Consider the following 18,685-nt stretch of genomic DNA (forward strand, 5'->3'; position numbering starts at 1 on the left):
TTCACGGCGTCATTTAATTGCAGCAATTACAGAACGTAAAAGGACTAAAACAGCCCCTGCCTCCAGCTCACATGAGGAAGTAGAGGCATGGGCACCCAACAGGCAGAGAACACGGATGCTGGAGCCCACTGTCCATGAGACCAGGCAGGAAAGTGCCTGACCTGGGACCTAAGACGTGAGGGGTGCTAGCGCCTGGAGCTCCTGGTCTGGTTCATCACACAAAAACATGAGCCCACCACGGCCAATGGCTGGAACTCCCAGCAGGGTGAGCCAGATCTCTCTGTTTCCCCCAGCACCTAGAACAGCACCAGGGACACAGTAGGTGCTCGGTAAATAACTATTTGAAGACTTTAAGGAAAAATGTTGCTTTTCATTTCCCGCCATCACGGCCAAGCCGGAGGCTCTTCCTGAAGTACAGGACCAGGAAGAAAGCCAGCAAGTACCAGGACCAGGAACAGAAACAGGACTCTGTGGTCACAGAGGAAGAGAGAGCACAGGCACGTGTAAAATCTGCATAAATACAGAGAGATCCACGTTTATTTATGTTTTGGGGTAGCAGGACGATAGCTGAATTCTTTTCTTTCTGATGTTTGGTATTGTTCCATTTTTCTACAGTAAGTATAATTTCTTAATAGGAAAAACAATGTAAGAATAAGGGCTTTATTTTTCATGCAGGTACCCTAAACTGGGATGGGGATAAAAGAGCTCCGTCGAGTCCGGGATGGGGGCGGGGTGACAGTAAGGCCTCCAGGACTGCAGGTCAGAGGGGCTGGGTTCCAGTTGTGGGGCCGTAATTCGGGATCTGTGAGCCCTGAGCAGGTAACTTCCCCTCTCTGTACCTCTGGTGCCAGGACTGTGGAATGAGCTAAGGCTAGAATCTTCATCCTGGAACCAGGAGGAGCAAATGGCTAGATAAAGGAAAGGCATGAGCAGAGGGTAGCGAGCAGCCCGCAGACGCTGGGACAAGCTCTTGCGGGGCCAGCACAGGAGGGGGTACCAGCGGGGGGGCAGGAAGCGGGGCGGGCAAAGTGACAGGGAGGAAATAAGAAAAAAACACAGCCCATGGCAACGGGGTACACGGTGGTCTGTATTTAATTAATGCCCAGACACCCCCTTCTCTGGAATCCACCCTCCCTCCTGCCCTGCGGGGCGGCCACGCCATAGACAATGCTGGTTCTCGGGCGCAGGGACCAGAGAGCTCCGGTGCAAGGTAGGGATGGTGGGGAGGAGGGCAGCAGCGTGGCTCCCTCACTCAGGAAGCTACACCCCTTCTCCACTTGTGACCTCCCATAACCTGAGCCAGAGCGCTCCAGAGCAGCCCTCCCACCATGCCTCCCACCTCTCCCCAAGTCACAGGCCTGGGGGCAGCGGTTTTGAGAGACTAATGAAGGGAGAAAATTCAGTCTCTGGATCTTCAACAGCGTTCTCCAGCAACCCCCGCAGTCTAATACATGGCTACTTTTTTGTTTGTTTGTTTTTAATTTAGGGAAGTTGAATTTCCTTTTCCTAGCCAGAAAGGACTCATATTATTTTTCTCTGAAGAACACTTTAGTACCAAATTGGATTTTTGTGTCAATTAAAAAATAACGTATAAAAACATTATGTTAAGTGAGAGAAGCCAGTCACATGATCCCATTTACATGAAAAATCCAGAACAGGCAAATCTGTAGAGACAGAAAGTGGATTCGTGATTGCCAGAGGCTGGGGGGAGGGGAGGATTGGAAGGTGACAGCTAAAGGGCACGGGGGTTTTTTAGGGGGGGACAAAGTGTTCTAAAATGGATTGCGGTGATGGTTGCACACCTCTGAATATACTCAAAACCGTTGAAGGGTACGCTTGAAATGAGTGTGTTGTATGGTGTGTGAGTATATATCTCGTTAAAGCTGTCATCAAAAAGATTTTCTTTTGAGATAGTCAAACTAACAAATGCAAAAGCAGCAGGTGCCCACTGCTGGTCTGGATGACCAGCCTGCCTCTATCTCCACCTCTCACTGCCCATCTCCTGCTCTGTCACACAACCCTCAGGCAGGTCCCCCATCATGCCACGCGTTCTCCTTCGTCCCACCCTGGGCGTCTGTGCACCCCACATGTCCCACCCTCATACACACACACTCGCCCTTCTCCTAGCCATCCACCCTCCAGGAATGATCACCAGGACAGGTTGTGAGTTTTCCTAGGGGCGCCCACAGCCCCCTGTCCTCGCCCTGCTGAGCACTGGTCACTCACCCTGGAATTCCAGCTGTTGACTTAGCTGACTCCGCCAACCGCTAGTCAGCAGGCCCTTCAGGGCAGGGATCTGCCTCTGGGCTCACCGTCCCGTGTCCCAGCCTCACAGGGCCTTGTCCATGGCAGCAACTCAGACAAAAGCCACTGGACGAAAAGAAAGGCTCCCAGTTCTCCCATCATCGACCTGCATTCGCAATTGTCAGGAATCTGTTTTATGTGATGTGATTTTAATTTGATATTATTTCAATAGGCTCTTCTATGAAATATATAATCAGCAAACTTGTCATTCTTGACAACAACGCAGTATTAACAGTTTAAATTCTTCCCGCTGTTACTGCAGATATAAACATCCTTGCACAAGTAAGACTGGGCATTTTTAGCAACTTCTGTGCTCCGTGCTTCCTGAAATGGGATTACAGGATCGATGGGCATTATCCAGTTTATAATCCATTACATACTGGCAGAACCCACTGTTGAAAGGATGCCTTGAGCAATGAGTATTTTTATACAGTCCTACTGGGACTTGATATTTATATACTCTCAATTTACCTTTTTGCTAATATAAACAGGTGGATTATTTCAGGTCATTGAAAATTCTATATAGTTTAACCTTTAACTGTATAGCCTGACAAATTCCCATTCAGGGTGAAGTAGACATGCGGGTTTTTCGACAAAGTTACTGCTCCAGGACCTGGGAAGGGAGCCCTCCTATTACTCCCACCACGACTCGGGGGCCAATCTCAGCCACAGGGGGAGACAGGGATCAACTAAGGCCACGAGGGAGGGGAGGACCCGGAAACGCCCCTAAAAAGTGTGCATGCCTCCAGGGCTGGAAAATGGAGTCTGGGGGCACTGGGTACCCCACAGGACTCCCAGTCCCCAGGTGTCTTTGCTCTCTGACGCCTGTCCTGAAAACTGCTCTGACTGCAGAGGCCCGGCGTAGTGAGGCCACGCTGAAGGCATCGCCGTGCCCCGAGTCCAAGAGTCTCTTCATCCTCAGAAACCACTCCTCAGTAGCTACAAGTCCGCAACCGTCTCCCGACACAGAAACTCTCCTGCTGACACCAGGGCCAGGAGCCCCATGGGGCCATCCCCACCCCGTGGACTGAATGTGTGTGTCCCCCCACATTCAGTGAGATGGTATCTGGAGGTGGGGCCTTTGCAGGGTGAGTCAGTCATGAGGGTGGAGCCTTCATGATGGGATTAGTGCCCTTGAAAGAAAACACCCCAGAGAGATGGTCTCTGTCTCAGCTACTTGAGGACACGGTGAGGAGTCTACAGGCCAGGAAGAGAATCCTTTACGAGACACAGAGTCTGCCAGCACCTTGATCTCAGACTTTCCAGAACTGTGAGATAGAATGTTTGTTGTTTAAGCCACCGAGTCTATGGGATTCTTGTTCCAGCAGCAGGAGCTGACTGAGATACCCCCCTCCCCTGCCCCAGTTACCTTTTATCCATCTGCTCCCATCGACCATTTCCAGGTGTCCTATGATATCTCCTGTCATATTAAGGCAGTGTCGTCTTTAAGTAAAGTCCGGACACACACATGCACAAACACAGACTCCACCCCTAACCCCAGGGAGGTTATGGAGCTCACCTCAGGGATGTTGAATCTCATCTACAGTATAGAAGAGAATGTCTTCATGTTAGTATTTAGCCAAAAGAGAAAATACACTATGTAAAGAGTTTCTTGAGTGAAAGCTCTTTGGCTCTTGAGAAGGATCTCTGACAACCCATCCTCATGTGTCCAAATCCCACCTCCTCTCAGAAGCTATGTGAAATGCCAGCTTGCCCAGGAAACCCTCCCAGTTCGCCCCTGTACATCCTAGCCCTTATCGATGTCCTCCCTGGTATTCATCATTCTGTGTTTGAGTTTCATCTCTTTTATTAGACGTTGAGCTGCTTGAGGCCCAACTGCCTCTTACACATTTCTGCATCCCCACAGCCCCCAAAAGAGTGACTTGTAGAAGGTGCACAGTAAATATTTGAACCAGAAGTACAAATACTTGTATCTCCCACGTGATGAATTAATCAATTTCCAGACACAGAAATAAAAGATTATAATAGAAAGTTTAAATGTTTTATCCAGCAATTCCACAACTGGGTATATGCCCAAAAGAATCGAAAGTGGGATCTTGAGGAGATATTTGTACACCCAGGTTCATAGCAGAATTATTCGAAATCACCGAAAGGTGGAAGCAACCCAAATGTCCATAGATACATGAATGGATAACCAAAATGTGGTCCATCCATACAATGGAATATTATTCAGTTTCAAAAGGGAATGAAATTCTGACACAGGCTACAACATGGATGGACCTTGAGGACATTATGCTGAGTTAAATAAGCCACTCACAAAAGGACAAATATTGCATGGTTTCACTTATATGAAATACCTAGAGTAGTCAAATTCATAGAGACAGAAAGTAGAATGGTGGTTGCCAGGAGCTGGGGAAGTGGGAATGGGGAGTTAGTGTTGAATGGGCAAAGAGTTTCCGTTTTGCAAAAGGAAAACGTGTTCTAGAGATGGATGGTAGTGATGGCTGCACAACAGCGTGAATGCTCTTAGTGTCACTGAACTGGACACATAAAAATGGTTAAGATGGTAAATTTTGCGTTACATGTATTTTACCACAATTTTAAGTTGAAATGTTTCCAGTATGATAGGAATTAAACTTGTCTAAATGTCACCAGGCACCACCAACCCCACTGGGGCTCTGCATGTTTGGGTGCCTAGAAATGGGTTGGGAGGAAAGAAAGATCATCCTGTGCTCACAGAGGCCCTGATGCTTCCATGACTTCTTAGTCAGCTCTGGCTTCTGTAACAAAAATACCATAGACTGGGACATTTATTTCTCACGGTTTCTGGAGGCTGGAAGTCCAAGATGAAGGTGCTGGCAGATTCAGTATCTGGTGAGAACACTCTTTCTGGTTCATAGATGTCCATCTTCTCCTGTGTCATCACATGGTGGTAGGAGCGAGGGAGCTCTCTGAGGTCTCTTTTACAAGGCACTAACCCCATTCGTGGGGGTTCCGCCCTTACTACCTAATCACTTCCCAAAGCCCCTCACCTCCTCATACCATCACACTGGGGATTCATTTTAAAGACATGAATATTGGGAGGTTGCAAACATTCAGTCACAACATCACAGTGAAAAGACCAAAGTTCTAGTCAATGAGTTTCTCTCTTCCAAGTTAAGTGTCCCCATGAGCTGATCAAAGAGAGGTGATCAAGAAATCCACTGGTTCATTCAACAGGAGTTACTGAGCCTGAGCCCTGAGCATTGGGCAAGCCCAGATGCCAGGAGTACAACCAGGGGTGGGACAGCTGTCTGCCCAATGAGAGAGAGAAAGACTGGCAAACACACAAATTATTATTATTTTTTTTTTTTGCGGTACGCAGGCCTCTCACTGTTGTGGCCTCTCCCGTTGCGGAGCACAGGCTCCGGGCGCGCAGGCTCAGCGGCCATGGTTCACGGGCCCAACCGCTCTGCGGCATGTGGGATCTTCCCGGACTGGGGCACGAACCCGCATCCCCTGTATCGGCAGGCGGACTCTCAACCACTGCACCACCAGGGAAGCCCAAATACAAAAATTAAATGCAACTTGATGAAATGCAAAACTAATCAAAGTCAAACCTTTCAAAGCTGCCAACATCAGGATATCCAGCATCCTGATATCTTACCTCCCACAGTTTCCATGTCCTGAATCTCCTACTCCCCTTCCAGCCTCAGTGCCACCAAAATGAGTTGACATCACTAAGGGGTCGTGGGGTTTCACCTCCTCAGGGGGAGTAGGCATTGTCCTGGGAGATGAAAGGCTGGGATTTCAGTCCTGCACTTGTGACCACCTCATCGATTTTCCCTTCTGGGCCTCAGTTTCTCCACCGTTAAAACCAAAGTTGGGTTAAATGATCCCCAGGACCCCATTCTGTGATGGGGACCTTCCACTCTCCCACCAGGGAGGGGAGCCCAGGATTCTGGAGAGTTCTGAGCTAATAAAATAATTCTATTCCCCATTTGGAAAAAAAAATGAGTTTGACAGAAGGGTATTGCAGAGAGTGATGTTCAGGCAGGTTTACCAACACACGGCAGACAAACTGCAGGTTAGAGCTGGTTCCCTAGAACCAATATTTACAAACAGTCTCAGCATTAACGTGGGCAAGCGGCTTCCTGTGCGTCTAACTCAGCCTCTCCTCCCCCCGCTCAGCTTGGTGGAGGCAGCAGAGCTCTGCTCCAGCCTTTCAGCGGTTTTAAAGAGGAGAAACAGCAGCAAGACAACGGCTTCTCTCTCCTGCCCAGCATGTCCTCCCTGGGGCTCCATTGCAAAGCAGTGTTCTTGAATATGCAGCAAGGCCCCCTCCCTGGGATGTCAGCTTCAAGTGGTGAAATCTCTCCCCCCAACAATGTGCAGAACGCTGGGTCCAGGCCTGCTGCCCCCAGGAAGTGCTGAGTCTGGACTGAGCACAGGGCGTCGCATCTGGAAGCAAATGCCTCTGCTGGAGGAGCAATTGTAAAAGCAGCCCTGCTTTGTCTCGTGCCTTGAGAGGTAGAGAAGTCACCCCTCCCACAGAATCTCTCCAGGCACCACGAGCTCAGGACCGACACAGTCACATAACTGGATAACAAGGATTCTGGCATATAATTCACCATCGGATAAGTGCCCATCGTGATGCTTAAAGAATGCTGTCTTCATGGCTTTAGCATGGAGAGGACCCTCCAGCACCTCCCAACCTTGCCAGTTGCCCCTGTAAATCAAGGTTTCTCAACCTCAGCACCACTGACAGGTGGGGCTGTCCTGGGCACAGTCAGGTGTTCAGCAGCATCTGTGGCCTCCACCCTCTAGATGCCAGAGCACCACCACTGCCCCCCAAGCTGTGACAAAGATGTCTCCAGACAATGCCAAACGTCCCCTGGGAGCAAAACCTCCCCTGGTTGACAAGGCTGCTGGAAATTAAAGGACCACAGGTACATCAGGTGGCAAGAATCTCTAGTCTGCCACAGACCAGGTGAGCCAGAAGGCAAAGACCTCCACATCACCCAGCAGGCCCCTCTACTGCGATTACCTGGATTCACCAATGACCTTCCCAGCAAGGAAGAAAGCCCGCTGTCCTCACTTCCAAGAAAATGATTCCTATTCTTTCCAGAGGGGCTGTGCCCTGGCAATTTCAGTTTCATTTCTAACGACAGAGCTCTCTCTTACCCCCATTTCAACCCCAATGGGGAAGGACTATCTGTACCTCTGAAGCTCTCTCTAATCATAAACGTGTAAGTCAAATTGAAGTTTGTTTGTTTGTTTGCGGTACGCGGGCCTCTCACTGCTGTGGCCTCTCCCGTTGCAGAGCACAGGCTCCGGACGCACAGGCTCAGCGGCCACGGCTCACGGGCCTAGCCACTCCGCGGCATGTGGGATTCTCCCGGACCGGGGCACGAACCCGTGTCCCCCGCATCGGCAGGCGGATTCCCAACCACTGCGCCACCAGGGAAGCCGTAAATTGAAGTTTTTACGCTCGTCAGGATCTCAACACCTGAAGGCACCTGGCTGGAATTCTCTGAGAAGTATATTGTAATATCACTCATCACCATCTATTTTTCTAAGCTTGGAGTTTTGTAATGGAAATCTCTTCTCTTGTCTGAGTATATACCCTATGTGTATAAATTTCAAGCCAAAAGGCATGGAAACTCATTTTTATTTAAAATTTTTACAAAATCTCTTGAGATAACCGGCAAAATGCTGGGGATGTCGCCCACCCAGGCTGGAAATGGCTGACCTCCAGCCTGGTAGAAAAGCACAAGGAAAGTGGCTGGTTTCACCAGGACAAGCCAACTGCTGTACAAGGGTCCTCACGTCCCAACACCTCTTGCAGTCAGACTCAGCTTGAAGCCTGGCCTCCACGCAGGGACCCAGGGACCCACAGTTTCCCTGGTGTCTCTCAGCCACAGCCCAGGGGAAGGAGGTTGCCCCCCCACCAGTATTCACCCCCTTGCCCGGAAGTGACAGGCGTCACTTCCACTCACAGCCCACCAGGGAGAACTAGCCACGTGACCCCCAGGAGCACGAGGCGTGGGGAGTGTAGCCCTGCTGGGCGGCCTCCTTCCAGCAACAACTAGGCACCAAGAGGGGAGCCCAGCCGCACGGTGTTCAGCCAGCTGCCTCGGTCAGCGAGCCAGTGGGCAGCACTCACATGGCTCGGGAGGAGGCCGGCCTCATGTATGAAACTGGACTGTGGCATTGAGCCAAGTGGCTTCCTTCTCAAAGGAGAGGTGACCCTAACTGTCGTCCATATTTTTTGTCACCTTTGTCAGAGTATTAAGTCCCAGGGAGGTAGGTGGGTGCTACTCCCACATCGACAGGCACTAACAGAAAGTGAGGGCAGGACAGCAGCCCACATGCCCAGCCAAGGAGCGGCCCCCAGCCCCACTACTGAAACGGGTCATAAAATAGGAAGCGCCTGATCTGCAGAGTTCAGAATGGTCAGAGCGGAGGACACTGGAATTGACAAATCAAAGGTGGGCGGGAGGTGGGGGTAGTTCTGTTCTGGCTAAACCATGTCCCAGTGGCTGGACATGAAACGGACACTGGCTCTCAATTCTGTCACCCTGGTACATACAATTAAAAGATCAAGGGCGGCTTCCCTGGTGGTGCAGTGGTTGAGAGTCCGCCTGCCAATACAAGGGACACGGGTTTGTGCCCCGGTCCGGGAAGATCCCACATGCTGTGAAGTGGCTGGGCCCGTGAGCCATGGCCGCTGAGCCTGCGCGTCTGGAGCCTGTGCTCCACAACAGGAGAGGCCACAACAGTGAGAGGCCCGCGTACCACAAAAAAAGATCAGGGGCTTCCCTGGTGGCGCAGTGGTTGAGAATCTGTCTGCCAATGCAGGGGACACGGGTTCGAGCCCTGGTCTGGGAAGATCCCACATGCCGCGGAGCAACTAGGCCCATGAGCCACAACTACTGAGCCTGCGCGTCTGGAGCCTGTGCTCCGCAACAAGAGAGGCCGCGACAGCAAGAGGCCCGCGCACCGTGATGAAGAGCGGCCCCCACTCGCCGCAACTAGAGAAAGCCCACGGACAGAAACGAAGACCCAACACAGCCATATATAAATAAATAAATAAAAGATCAGGGCGCAGATGAACCAGGCCTGCCATCTTCCTCTGACACCTGTGTTGGTGAGAGAACCAGGCACTTGAGAAGGTGTGAAACAAAACCACTGTGTGACACCAGCCAGCCCCTCCTGCTCTTAGCACTGCGGCCAGCAAGGCTGAGGACTGCGAGGGGCTGGGACACAGAAGGACCTCACAGGTGGCAGACCCACAGAGCACCTGCCAGCCCCTCCACACCAGTGGCCAATCCCAAGGTCAGGTATCGCCATCCTGAGCCCACCCTCTCCTCTCCTCTCCTCTCCTGGCGGGATCACCACTCTCTGAACCCCTCACTCTCAGCTGTTTCTGTGCACAGGACTATCTCTCTTCTGCACCGGGGGACCCCGAAAGCATGCACAAACTCCTGTCTGCCAGGATCATCCAGCCAGCTTGCTGGTAACTATGCTCTTCTTTTCCTTGTCTTTCTTTTTTTTTTTTAACCAATTGCCCTTCTGGGAGAGAGAAGAAAAGCCAGATCTTTTGGAAATACCATCCTGCCGTTGCATGTATAAAATCCATCAGTTCTGAAATCACAGTGCTGGAAAAGAAGCTGGAGGGAGGGCCGCCCCGCAGCTGCGCCTGGAGTTCTGTGCTGGGCACTAGTTTTGCTTGTTATCCTCTCCGCCCGCCTCCCCCTCCCTCCAGCCCGGTCTCTCGCGCATCTATTTTTGTGGTTGATCAGTGTGCCTCTGTTTCCCAACCAAGGGCTTACGTATGTGTATTTCTATACATTATTCCCTCCCTGGAGGCTTCTGAGCCATGCAAATGGCACCTTATGCAAATCAAAGACTCCTCCATCTGCTTCCGATATTCCCCACTTCCCCTTAATAACCTGTTTTAGGGGATGCGGTACATGCAGCAGATGATACAACTTTATTTTTGTAAACCCAGTTGGTCCTGGAGTGCTGGCAGCCACAATAATAGAAGAGTGCGCCTGTTGCTGCCTCTCACTGAGTCTGCTGTTAGGCAGCACCTCATTAAAACAAGCCGGGAGGGGCTCCAAGAAGAGGGGAGAGGGCACAGCGGGGTCCCAGCGGAGCAGAGTGGAACACGGAATCCTGGCCTCTCCCTCTTTCTGCTTGGTCAGTGTTTGCCGTGGGTCAAATTGTGTCCCCCCCAAAATATATGATGAAGCCCCTACACCTGGTACCTCTCAATGTGACCTTATTTGAAAACAGGGTCTTTGTAGATATAATAAGATGTAGGTTAAGATGAGGTCATAATTGGAGTAGGGCATTTAATCCAATATCATGGGTGTCCTTACAAGAAGAGAGAGAACAGAGACAGGGAGAAGGCCATGTGACGATGGAGGCAGAGGCTGGAGTGATGCAGCTACAAGCCGAGAAACACCGAGGGCTGCTGGCAACCACCAGAAACCAGAAGAGGCCAGGAAAGATTCTCCCCTAGAGGTTTCAGGGGAGCGGGGCCCTGCAGACACCTCCCCATCACAGCCCCTCCAAGGGCCTCTCCTTCCCACCTGCGACTTCATAGGTGTTGGTGTAACTGGGGTGGTGTTTATTTTCCTTGCCCATTGTGCCCCCAGCCCCTGCTTCAGGGCCTCGGGGTAGATGCTCAAAAACTACCTGGCAGAATGAAGGTAGGAGGGCTAAGTAACTGCCCCCAGGTAGCACAGTGAGCAGGTGCAGATGGGACAGGAAAACATCACTCGGAGTCAACTCCAAACCGTTTCTTTTAAGACCTCTCTTAGTGCCCAAAGGATACTCTTGCCATCAAAAACTCACTCTCACCCCAGTGAAGGGTACCTAGGATTCTGCGCACTGATTTTTCAATTTCCTGCAAGTCTACAGTTATTTCCAAAAACAAGTTAGGGGAAAAAAAGATCATTTTCTTTTTGTTTGACAAGATGCTGCAAAGCCCAACAAGGGCTTACCCCTCTCCCCCCTCCCACCCCCCGTACATCACCTGGCTCACAGGTGGGCTTGAGGTCTGACAGTTAAGAAGCAAAGTCTGACTTCCAGTAAGAGGTAAAGAGAGGCATTCAGAGAAAAGTTGTCACTTAGAACCTAAGTTTTTCAAACACCCATGGAACCAGTTCTGTGGCTCCCAGGAGAGAGGGGTACTGGGGGCCAGGAGTGCCTAGTGGGATTCAGACAAAGAAGGGAGGGACCTAGAATGGGGGTGAGGCAGCTGGCCACCGGCGAGGTGCCCAATGCAGGAGCTGGCCAGTCCTGAAGGGCAGAGGTGGCCCGTGTAATCGGGAAGGCATGTGGAAGCAGCTGGCCGCAGACCCCGGTAGCAGATGCAAGTCTGTGCAAGAGGAGGGACCTTCTAAAGGAGATGATGGGCTAGACGTACACACATGTCATGGGAGGTGATGCCGGGGAACGTCTGGGGCGTTACCAGTCAAGGGAGCTCCAAGCGAGCTGGAGGAAGGAAGGAGAAAAGGAAGAAGAGCCTTTCATTCTCCAAAGGGAGGAAGATGGGCCTGAAAGCTTCTGGGTGTCCCTGGAAGCTCCAGAACAGGTCAGCAAATCAAGGTTAGGGGCCAAACCCAGCTCGCCACCTGTTTTATAAACAAAGTTATTGGAACACAGTCACATTCATTCACTTACATATTATCTAAGGTGGCTTTCACGCTGACAGCCAAGTTAAGTTGTTGTGACAGAGACCGTCTGGCCCTAAAATACTGACTACCTGGCCAATGACAGAACAAGTTTGCAGAGCCCTGCTCCAGAGCATTTCAACTCTATGAGAGCTGGTTTGAACTTACACAAAGCCTGGATGGGGGGATTTTTAATGGGATGCAAAGACAAAAATGCACCCCACCATGGAGAGAGGACCCACCAGCAGTGTTCTCCTCTTACCTGCCCTGGAGGAAAACCTCATTTCTGGCAAAGCAAAGGCACTCTGTGACCTTTGGAGAGGCCAAGCTAGGGTCAGGCACCTGCACTGTTACCTGGAAGTAAACTGTGTTTTCAGAGAAGGGAACATGCTGTGAAGTGGTAGAGTATTTCTGATGTGATTCAGGACAGGAAGCCCAAACTAAGAGAATTCCAGAATAAAGATAAAAACCCAAGTGGCCAGAACATTTTTAGGACAAAAATCAAACCTAGGGAGAAACTTTCATCTACAATTCATTGTCCAGCCAGCTCACAAGGGTGACTGGTTCACACCCAGCCAGGGGGCCCTGTTCTGAGGGCTTCTTGGCCCTGGAGTCCAATGGCCCCATCCACTGAGCCTGCCTAGATCCATTGTCTGAATCCCACATCATCCTCCTGCCCACACGCACCCAACCTCCCCCGAACCCGGGCATCTGCAAGGGTCCAGGCATCCCAGGCCTCTGGGCCTCCTCCCTCTGGTCTTGCACATCTGGGAGGCCAGCAGCCCTTCCTGCCATGGAGAGTTGCAATGAATCTTTGCATGTGTGTTTCAGGGATGGTGAGGGGGTGACTTACTGAAAATGCCGTGTTCCTCACCCTCTCTCATCGCCTTGGCCCTCGGTCCTCTCTGTGAATAAACACCTGCCAGCCCCCCACGAGCGTATGAGATGCATATGGGCCAGAATCTTGCCATCTCTATCTTCGTGCTTCAGCCCATGCCCAGTGATTGCTCACCTGGGGCTCAGTTGACAGTCTTTTATTTTGAGGTTGTGATGAAATCCGTCCATGAAATTCAGCACCAAGAGGCAAGCCAGCCCTACAAGCCAGACCAGGAGAAACCAGGGCGGGTGGTGGCCTGCCCCCAGTTCATTCACTCACTCTACCCTTGGGTGCTGGCCCGTGTAGGCCCTGGGGCTTCAGAGACAATGAGACTCTGTCCCAGCCCTCAGGGTGTCCACAGCAGGGCTGGGGGAACCGTGATAAAGCCCATATGGATCATCATTACAGAACCATAAGGCGTGTGCAGAGTGCTGAAGGAGCGCAGATGATGGACCTCCGGGAGCTCGGGGGGCAGCTCCTCCAAGGGCGTGTGCATTTTAAGAGGGTCTGTTTTCAGCGGTGGACCCTAAGCAGCTTGGGGTTGGTGGTGCCTGCTTGTGCCCCCCAAGCTCTCTTGGAGCGTTGCCCCTGCAGTCCAGGGGCTCCACCAGACCGAGGACTTGGCCGGTTCTGGCAGTGAAGAAAAGAGAACAGCAGGCTCCCTCCTGGAAGGTGCAGCACAGAGAAACATCGGTGTCGTTGCCAAGTCCCCAGACCCTACCTCTCAGTCCCCGCACAGACTGCGCCTGCATTCAGGGGAAGGGCTCCTGCTGCAAGCCCACCCTTCCCCGCGGCCTCTGATCGCAGCCCTGCCAAGGAGGTCCCAGGTGGGGTGAGGAGGTCGCAGCACTCAGAGGGTGGCCCAGGCCGGCAGGTGGGGCCCAGGAAGCTGGCAGCTGCCATGCTCCTCCAGCTCTAGCATCCTCGTCATCTAAGGCAGCTTCACTTTTAAGCAACCAGTGAAGGACAAGTACCCTGTAAATTTAGAACGCGTGATGGCTGGTAGCTTTTGGTATTCATCTTAGTGCATGGGTAGGGGGAGGAGACAGAAAGATCCACTCATGGCCGCACCATCACATCCCAGCCCACGGAGGTGCTTGCAGAAGGGAAACTCTTTCCCAAAAGGAAAAAGGTAGCAGACACTCTGAGGTCGGGTCCCAATCCCCAGCCCAAGGGCTGCTCCCTTCACCACTATTCCCAACAGTATGTCCCCACCCAGGGCGCCTCGGCCCCCACCTCTGGGCTCCCCTTCCCTTTCTCACATTTGCCTAAAAATAGAGCCTCTTTTGGCAGCAAATACACCCAGTTTCCCCAGAACATAAGCTTCCTGGGAATCTAGACAAGGGAATAGCTCTACCTCTCATGGAGCGCAGATGGATTCCTGAAAGTTTGTGTCAAACCAATTTTTGTAAATCCAATCATGTTCACAGTGATTCACCTCCATCTCAGAAACACTTCTCTCCTGGCCAGCTCGCCGATCAGCTCCCTCCACACACACAGACATGCTCACCAGCAATGGGCTCGAGCAAACACCAATTCAAGAGGGGGCTGCAGCCAGAGAGGGTCCTCTTGTGATCTGAACACTCATGCCTCGATTTTGCTGTGTCAGGGCTCAGGTTTCCAGGAAGCGGGGCAGATGGCACAGCGCTCTCCTCAGCGTTTCTTTAGCCCTCATCTGATTTCTTGTAGGGAGGTATCACCAGAAGCACCCTCACACCTCTCACCTGCTTCGCCAGGACATCACAAGGTGTCCTCTGCTGTGTGATAGATCTGCATGAGAACTGCACAGGAGTGGGGGAGGGAGGGGGAGAGGTAGACTCAGTTTCCCTGTTGTAACATCCACCACATGATGGCCCTAAAGGCAGGCTGGGGTGGCCGGCAGCAAAGCCAGGCTGGACCGTGCAGAGCCCTTGGCCAGCACAGAGCAGGTGAGGCAGGGGTCAGCACGAGCAGACCTGCAGTGTGGGAAGACGCCTCTCTGCAGGACAGAAGCATCAAGGCTGCAGGCAGGAAAGCTGACGATGGTGCTGGTGGCCGAGGAGATGGACACAAGTGGACAGATCCAAGGTCCAAAGTCAGTGGACTGGGCAGAAGACTACATTTGGGAGGTCAGAGGAGAGGGAGGTGACAGAGGCCAGTGACAGAGGCCCACGCCTTCAAAGTAGGGAGCCTCCCTCTGCTCCTGCAGCCGCTGTCCAGGACAGACCAGCCAGGAGTAATCCTGGGGCTCTGGCCTCTGGGCCCTGTCTTGATGATGCTGGAGAGCATGACTGCTGCCCTGTCCAGGGGTGGCTACTGTTGAATCACCTGCATAGTAGACTCCGAGGACACAAGCAAGGCCACAGGGACCAGTTCCTGCTCCATGATTTCTTCTGTCAGGCGACTATTAAAAACGTGTATGTACACGCACGCGTGTGTGTTGAAGAATGGGTGACTGCTGTTGAACTAGCTCTGAGCAATCTGGAGCTCAATGTCCACTGACACGCAGAAGCTCTCCCAGTGGACTTTACTGGTTTATACCAGAGTGGGCGTGTCCCCAACTGGATTATACATTCTTTAAAGGACAGAAAAAGGATGCATATGTACTCAGCACCTGTCCTGTTTCAAGCCCCACCTAAGGTACTTGACCCTCGTATTTCAACTCATTTTCACAGCATCACCCTCATTTTGTAGGTTAAGGAAGCTGAGGCTCAGAGAGTCGACCACGAGCTAGTTGGTGGGGGAACTGGGGTTTGACCTTCTCTACCACGCAGCCTCTGCCCTTTGTTTTTCTCACAGGACCGCCCTAGGGATGAGACAGCACCCTCCTCCAGCAATGGGGGTTTCAGGCCTCAGAAATCCTCCTGAGGCCACGCCCTGGCCATGTCCCTGGACTCACCCGGCCATGCCCCCGGCACACCCATTGGCTGGCATGGGTAGAATAGAGGACTAGAGGCCCGTCAAGGAGGGTGGTGATAAACCCACCTGTCAGGGAGGGGTCTCCAGGTCCCTTCAATACTAGGGAAAACCAGCATCAGCTCTGCACAGCCCAGAGTCCCAGGAGTGTGGGAGGGAAGGTTTTGGTGTGTGGCCCCCAAGGCACCTGGGGCTGAGCATGGGAGCTGCACAGCACAGGAGGGGCGACCTCAGCCCCCTGTGGTCAGGGAGTCTGAGCAGCCTTTGGTAAGATCTGTAGTTATAATTGTGTCCTTATTATAAAAGTGATACATATTCACTGCAGAAAATTTAGAAACTACACATATGCAAAAAGAAGAAAATTTAAAATAACCCACAATCACACTACCCCGAAATAACTCCTGTTAACATTTTGAGCATATATACCCTCCCAGACTTTCCTATGCATAGAATATATATTTTGGTACCAAGTGGGATCATACTGTACATTCCATTTTGTAACTTTTTTCCATTTAACTATGTCTCATAACAAATCACTAAGTATTCTTCCACAACATCATTTTTAAATGGCTGAATTGGCCAAAGGATACTAAAAGGACAGCTGAAGACAGGAGAGCAAAATTTTATAATACAGAACACTGCAATTAAGCATTAAATAGGAAAATGATCTTTGTCAACAAATCAGCTCTACAGGTTACAGAAAAATATGATTTTTTAAAGTTATTTTCCTCTTTAGTCCAAATTCTACAATATTAAAAAAACCAAACCTGACTTAAAGACATGACACTCAAAAGAGAGCCCCCTTCTCTGAGATCTTCTCTTACTGAAATGGATCAATGATGAAAATAGCCAGATCTGAGCATCTAAAAACCTTCTAGTCTACCTATGCGTGATCCCTGTGTGTGTGTGTCTAGTCTACCTATGCGTGATCCCTATAGTTCTGAGAAGCAACAGTATAGAGTAATTTAAAACAACAAGGGGTTATGTCTAGGGGTGTGTGTGTGTGTGTGTGTGTGTGTGTGTGTGTGTGTGTGTGTGTGTGTGTGTGTGTGTGTGTGTGTGTATAAAGGCGATGGTGGATATCTGAGGATTTGTTGATGGATGAGTGAGATTGGGGTGGGGATGTATGTGTATGAAAGATAATCAGTTCTGAGCAACGATGAAAAGGTTTTGCTACTGACCTTTATAACTATAACTATGAACATTTCTACCCTTGATCTGAGCTCAAAGTAGGGGGTGCTCCCCTTGGCTGGCGATGTCTTCAGAAACAAACAACCTCATAGTTCTGAAGGGCTGACTTGACTTCCTCTTACCGCAGGTTTAATGGACTGAATGATTGTGTCCCCACAAAATTCGTATGTTGAAGCCCTAACCCTCAATGTGATGGTATTTGGAGGTCGAGCCTTTGGAAGGTGATCAGGGTTAGATGAGGCCATGAGGGTTGGGCCCTCATGATGGGATTAGTGTCCTAATAGGAAGAAACACCAGAGTCCTCTCCCCACCATGTGAGGACAGCAAGAAGGCAGCAGTCTGCAAGCCAGGAAGAGGGCCCTGACCAGAACCTGACCACACCACATCTTGATCTCAGACTGCCAGCCTCCAGAACTGTGAGAAATAAATTTCTGCTGCTTAAGCCACCTAGTCTGTGGTATTCTGTCATGGCAGCCAAAGTAGGCTAAGACCTCAGGTAAGATGTCTACGGTAGTTTGGGGACGGTAAGATTGCAGTCATCTGGACTTTGTCAAGCCATTCCCCAAGGAGAGACCCACCAGGGGCACATACAGAGGTGGGAGGAGTGAGGAACCTGAATCCAGGACTCACAGCTGCTCTACCAGAAGGAGGTATGTCCCTCAAATATGAAATCGGAGCTCAGGCTGGGTCTGCTGTTTCACGATGACGACAGATGAAGTGCAAAGAGCTTGGGGATGGCCCAACAGGGCTGCTCACGGACGAGCCTCAGGCAGAGCTCCCGGGCTCCCTCCCACAATGGCCTCACCGTGTTTGCGGCCTTCTTCTCCCGCCGTGAGCCCAACAGAACAGGGGGAAATGATGGAGAACACCAGCAGGCTTGTAAGGGCCAGAGCCAGGGCCAACTCCAAGAAGGACAAAAAGGGCTCCTGCAGGGTCAGGAGAAATCCTGGGGCCAAAAACACGGGGTTCCTCTCCAGGGACCAGGGGTTGGGGCACTGAGAGCAGTTCTGCACAGACTCAGGCCCTCACCAGAGTAGGATGAGCCCGGGTGCTGGAGGGGCTGAGAACCACCCCCCAGTCCAGCCTCAGGACCAGCAAGCAGCTATTCCTACCACTGGTCCCCGCAGCTTGGTTGAAAATCCAAGGACAAGATTGTCCTGGGGCAGAACCAAGGGTGACTGGCCGTAAGCTATGCCAGCCTTAGATTCACTGTGACCCAAATCCGAGCTTGTAAAGCATCACGGGTGCCAAGCACCGGTGGCTTCTGGTTTATTGCTTATCTTTTCTGTGCACTTCAGGGAAGCTGCTTTAGGGAAATGCCAACCTGCCACGTATGAAATAAAGCTAGGATCTCCTTCCAGGTGGGAGCCACTTTAACAAGTGGCTCCCTAGAGGCTGAACCCCGGGAGAACAGGGCTCAGGGACTCAGGGTGCTGGTGGCCCTGGGAGACACAGCTTCAGGGGCTGCTATGTAGGCCTCCTGGTGCCTAGAGTGATGCTACACGACGGGAAGTCCAGGCCACAGCTGGTGCAGGGCTGGGTGATGCAGCACCTCTCTGTGTCACAAGAACACAGATTCTGCCCCCTGCCCGCTCTGCACCCTCCCGTCAGGCTGGAAGCAGGATGGCTGCAGTAGATCTATAACAACGTCCTGAGGCCTCTCTTAGAAGCCAAGAAGTGTTCCCGGAAGCTGACCCTCCCTGCTGGAAGATACTCCTCTTGCCTCATTAGGCAGAACCAGTCACAGCTAAGAGCACAGTATCTCCCATGGACCAAGTGCTCGGCCCTGAGG

General features: G+C 51.5%; 1 protein-coding gene and 2 non-coding genes across 13 annotated transcripts in view; 2 read left to right on the plus strand and 1 right to left on the minus strand.

The window, feature by feature from the left end:
- The window catches only part of RBFOX3 (RNA binding fox-1 homolog 3), a 499,416-nt gene that overhangs the window by 370,296 nt on the left and 110,435 nt on the right, over nt 1-18,685 (minus strand). The gene's annotated exons all lie outside the window — the stretch shown is intronic.
- Nucleotides 16,534-16,648, plus strand: LOC132415640 (small nucleolar RNA U2-19). The gene has a single exon (XR_009517359.1). It is a non-coding gene; the product is annotated as a small nucleolar RNA U2-19 (small nucleolar RNA).
- On the plus strand, nt 16,854-16,929 carry LOC132415637 (small nucleolar RNA U2-30). The gene has a single exon (XR_009517357.1). It is a non-coding gene; the product is annotated as a small nucleolar RNA U2-30 (small nucleolar RNA).

Source organism: Delphinus delphis, chromosome 19, assembly GCF_949987515.2.
Source record: "Delphinus delphis chromosome 19, mDelDel1.2, whole genome shotgun sequence".
Taxonomy (NCBI): domain Eukaryota; kingdom Metazoa; phylum Chordata; class Mammalia; order Artiodactyla; family Delphinidae; genus Delphinus; species Delphinus delphis.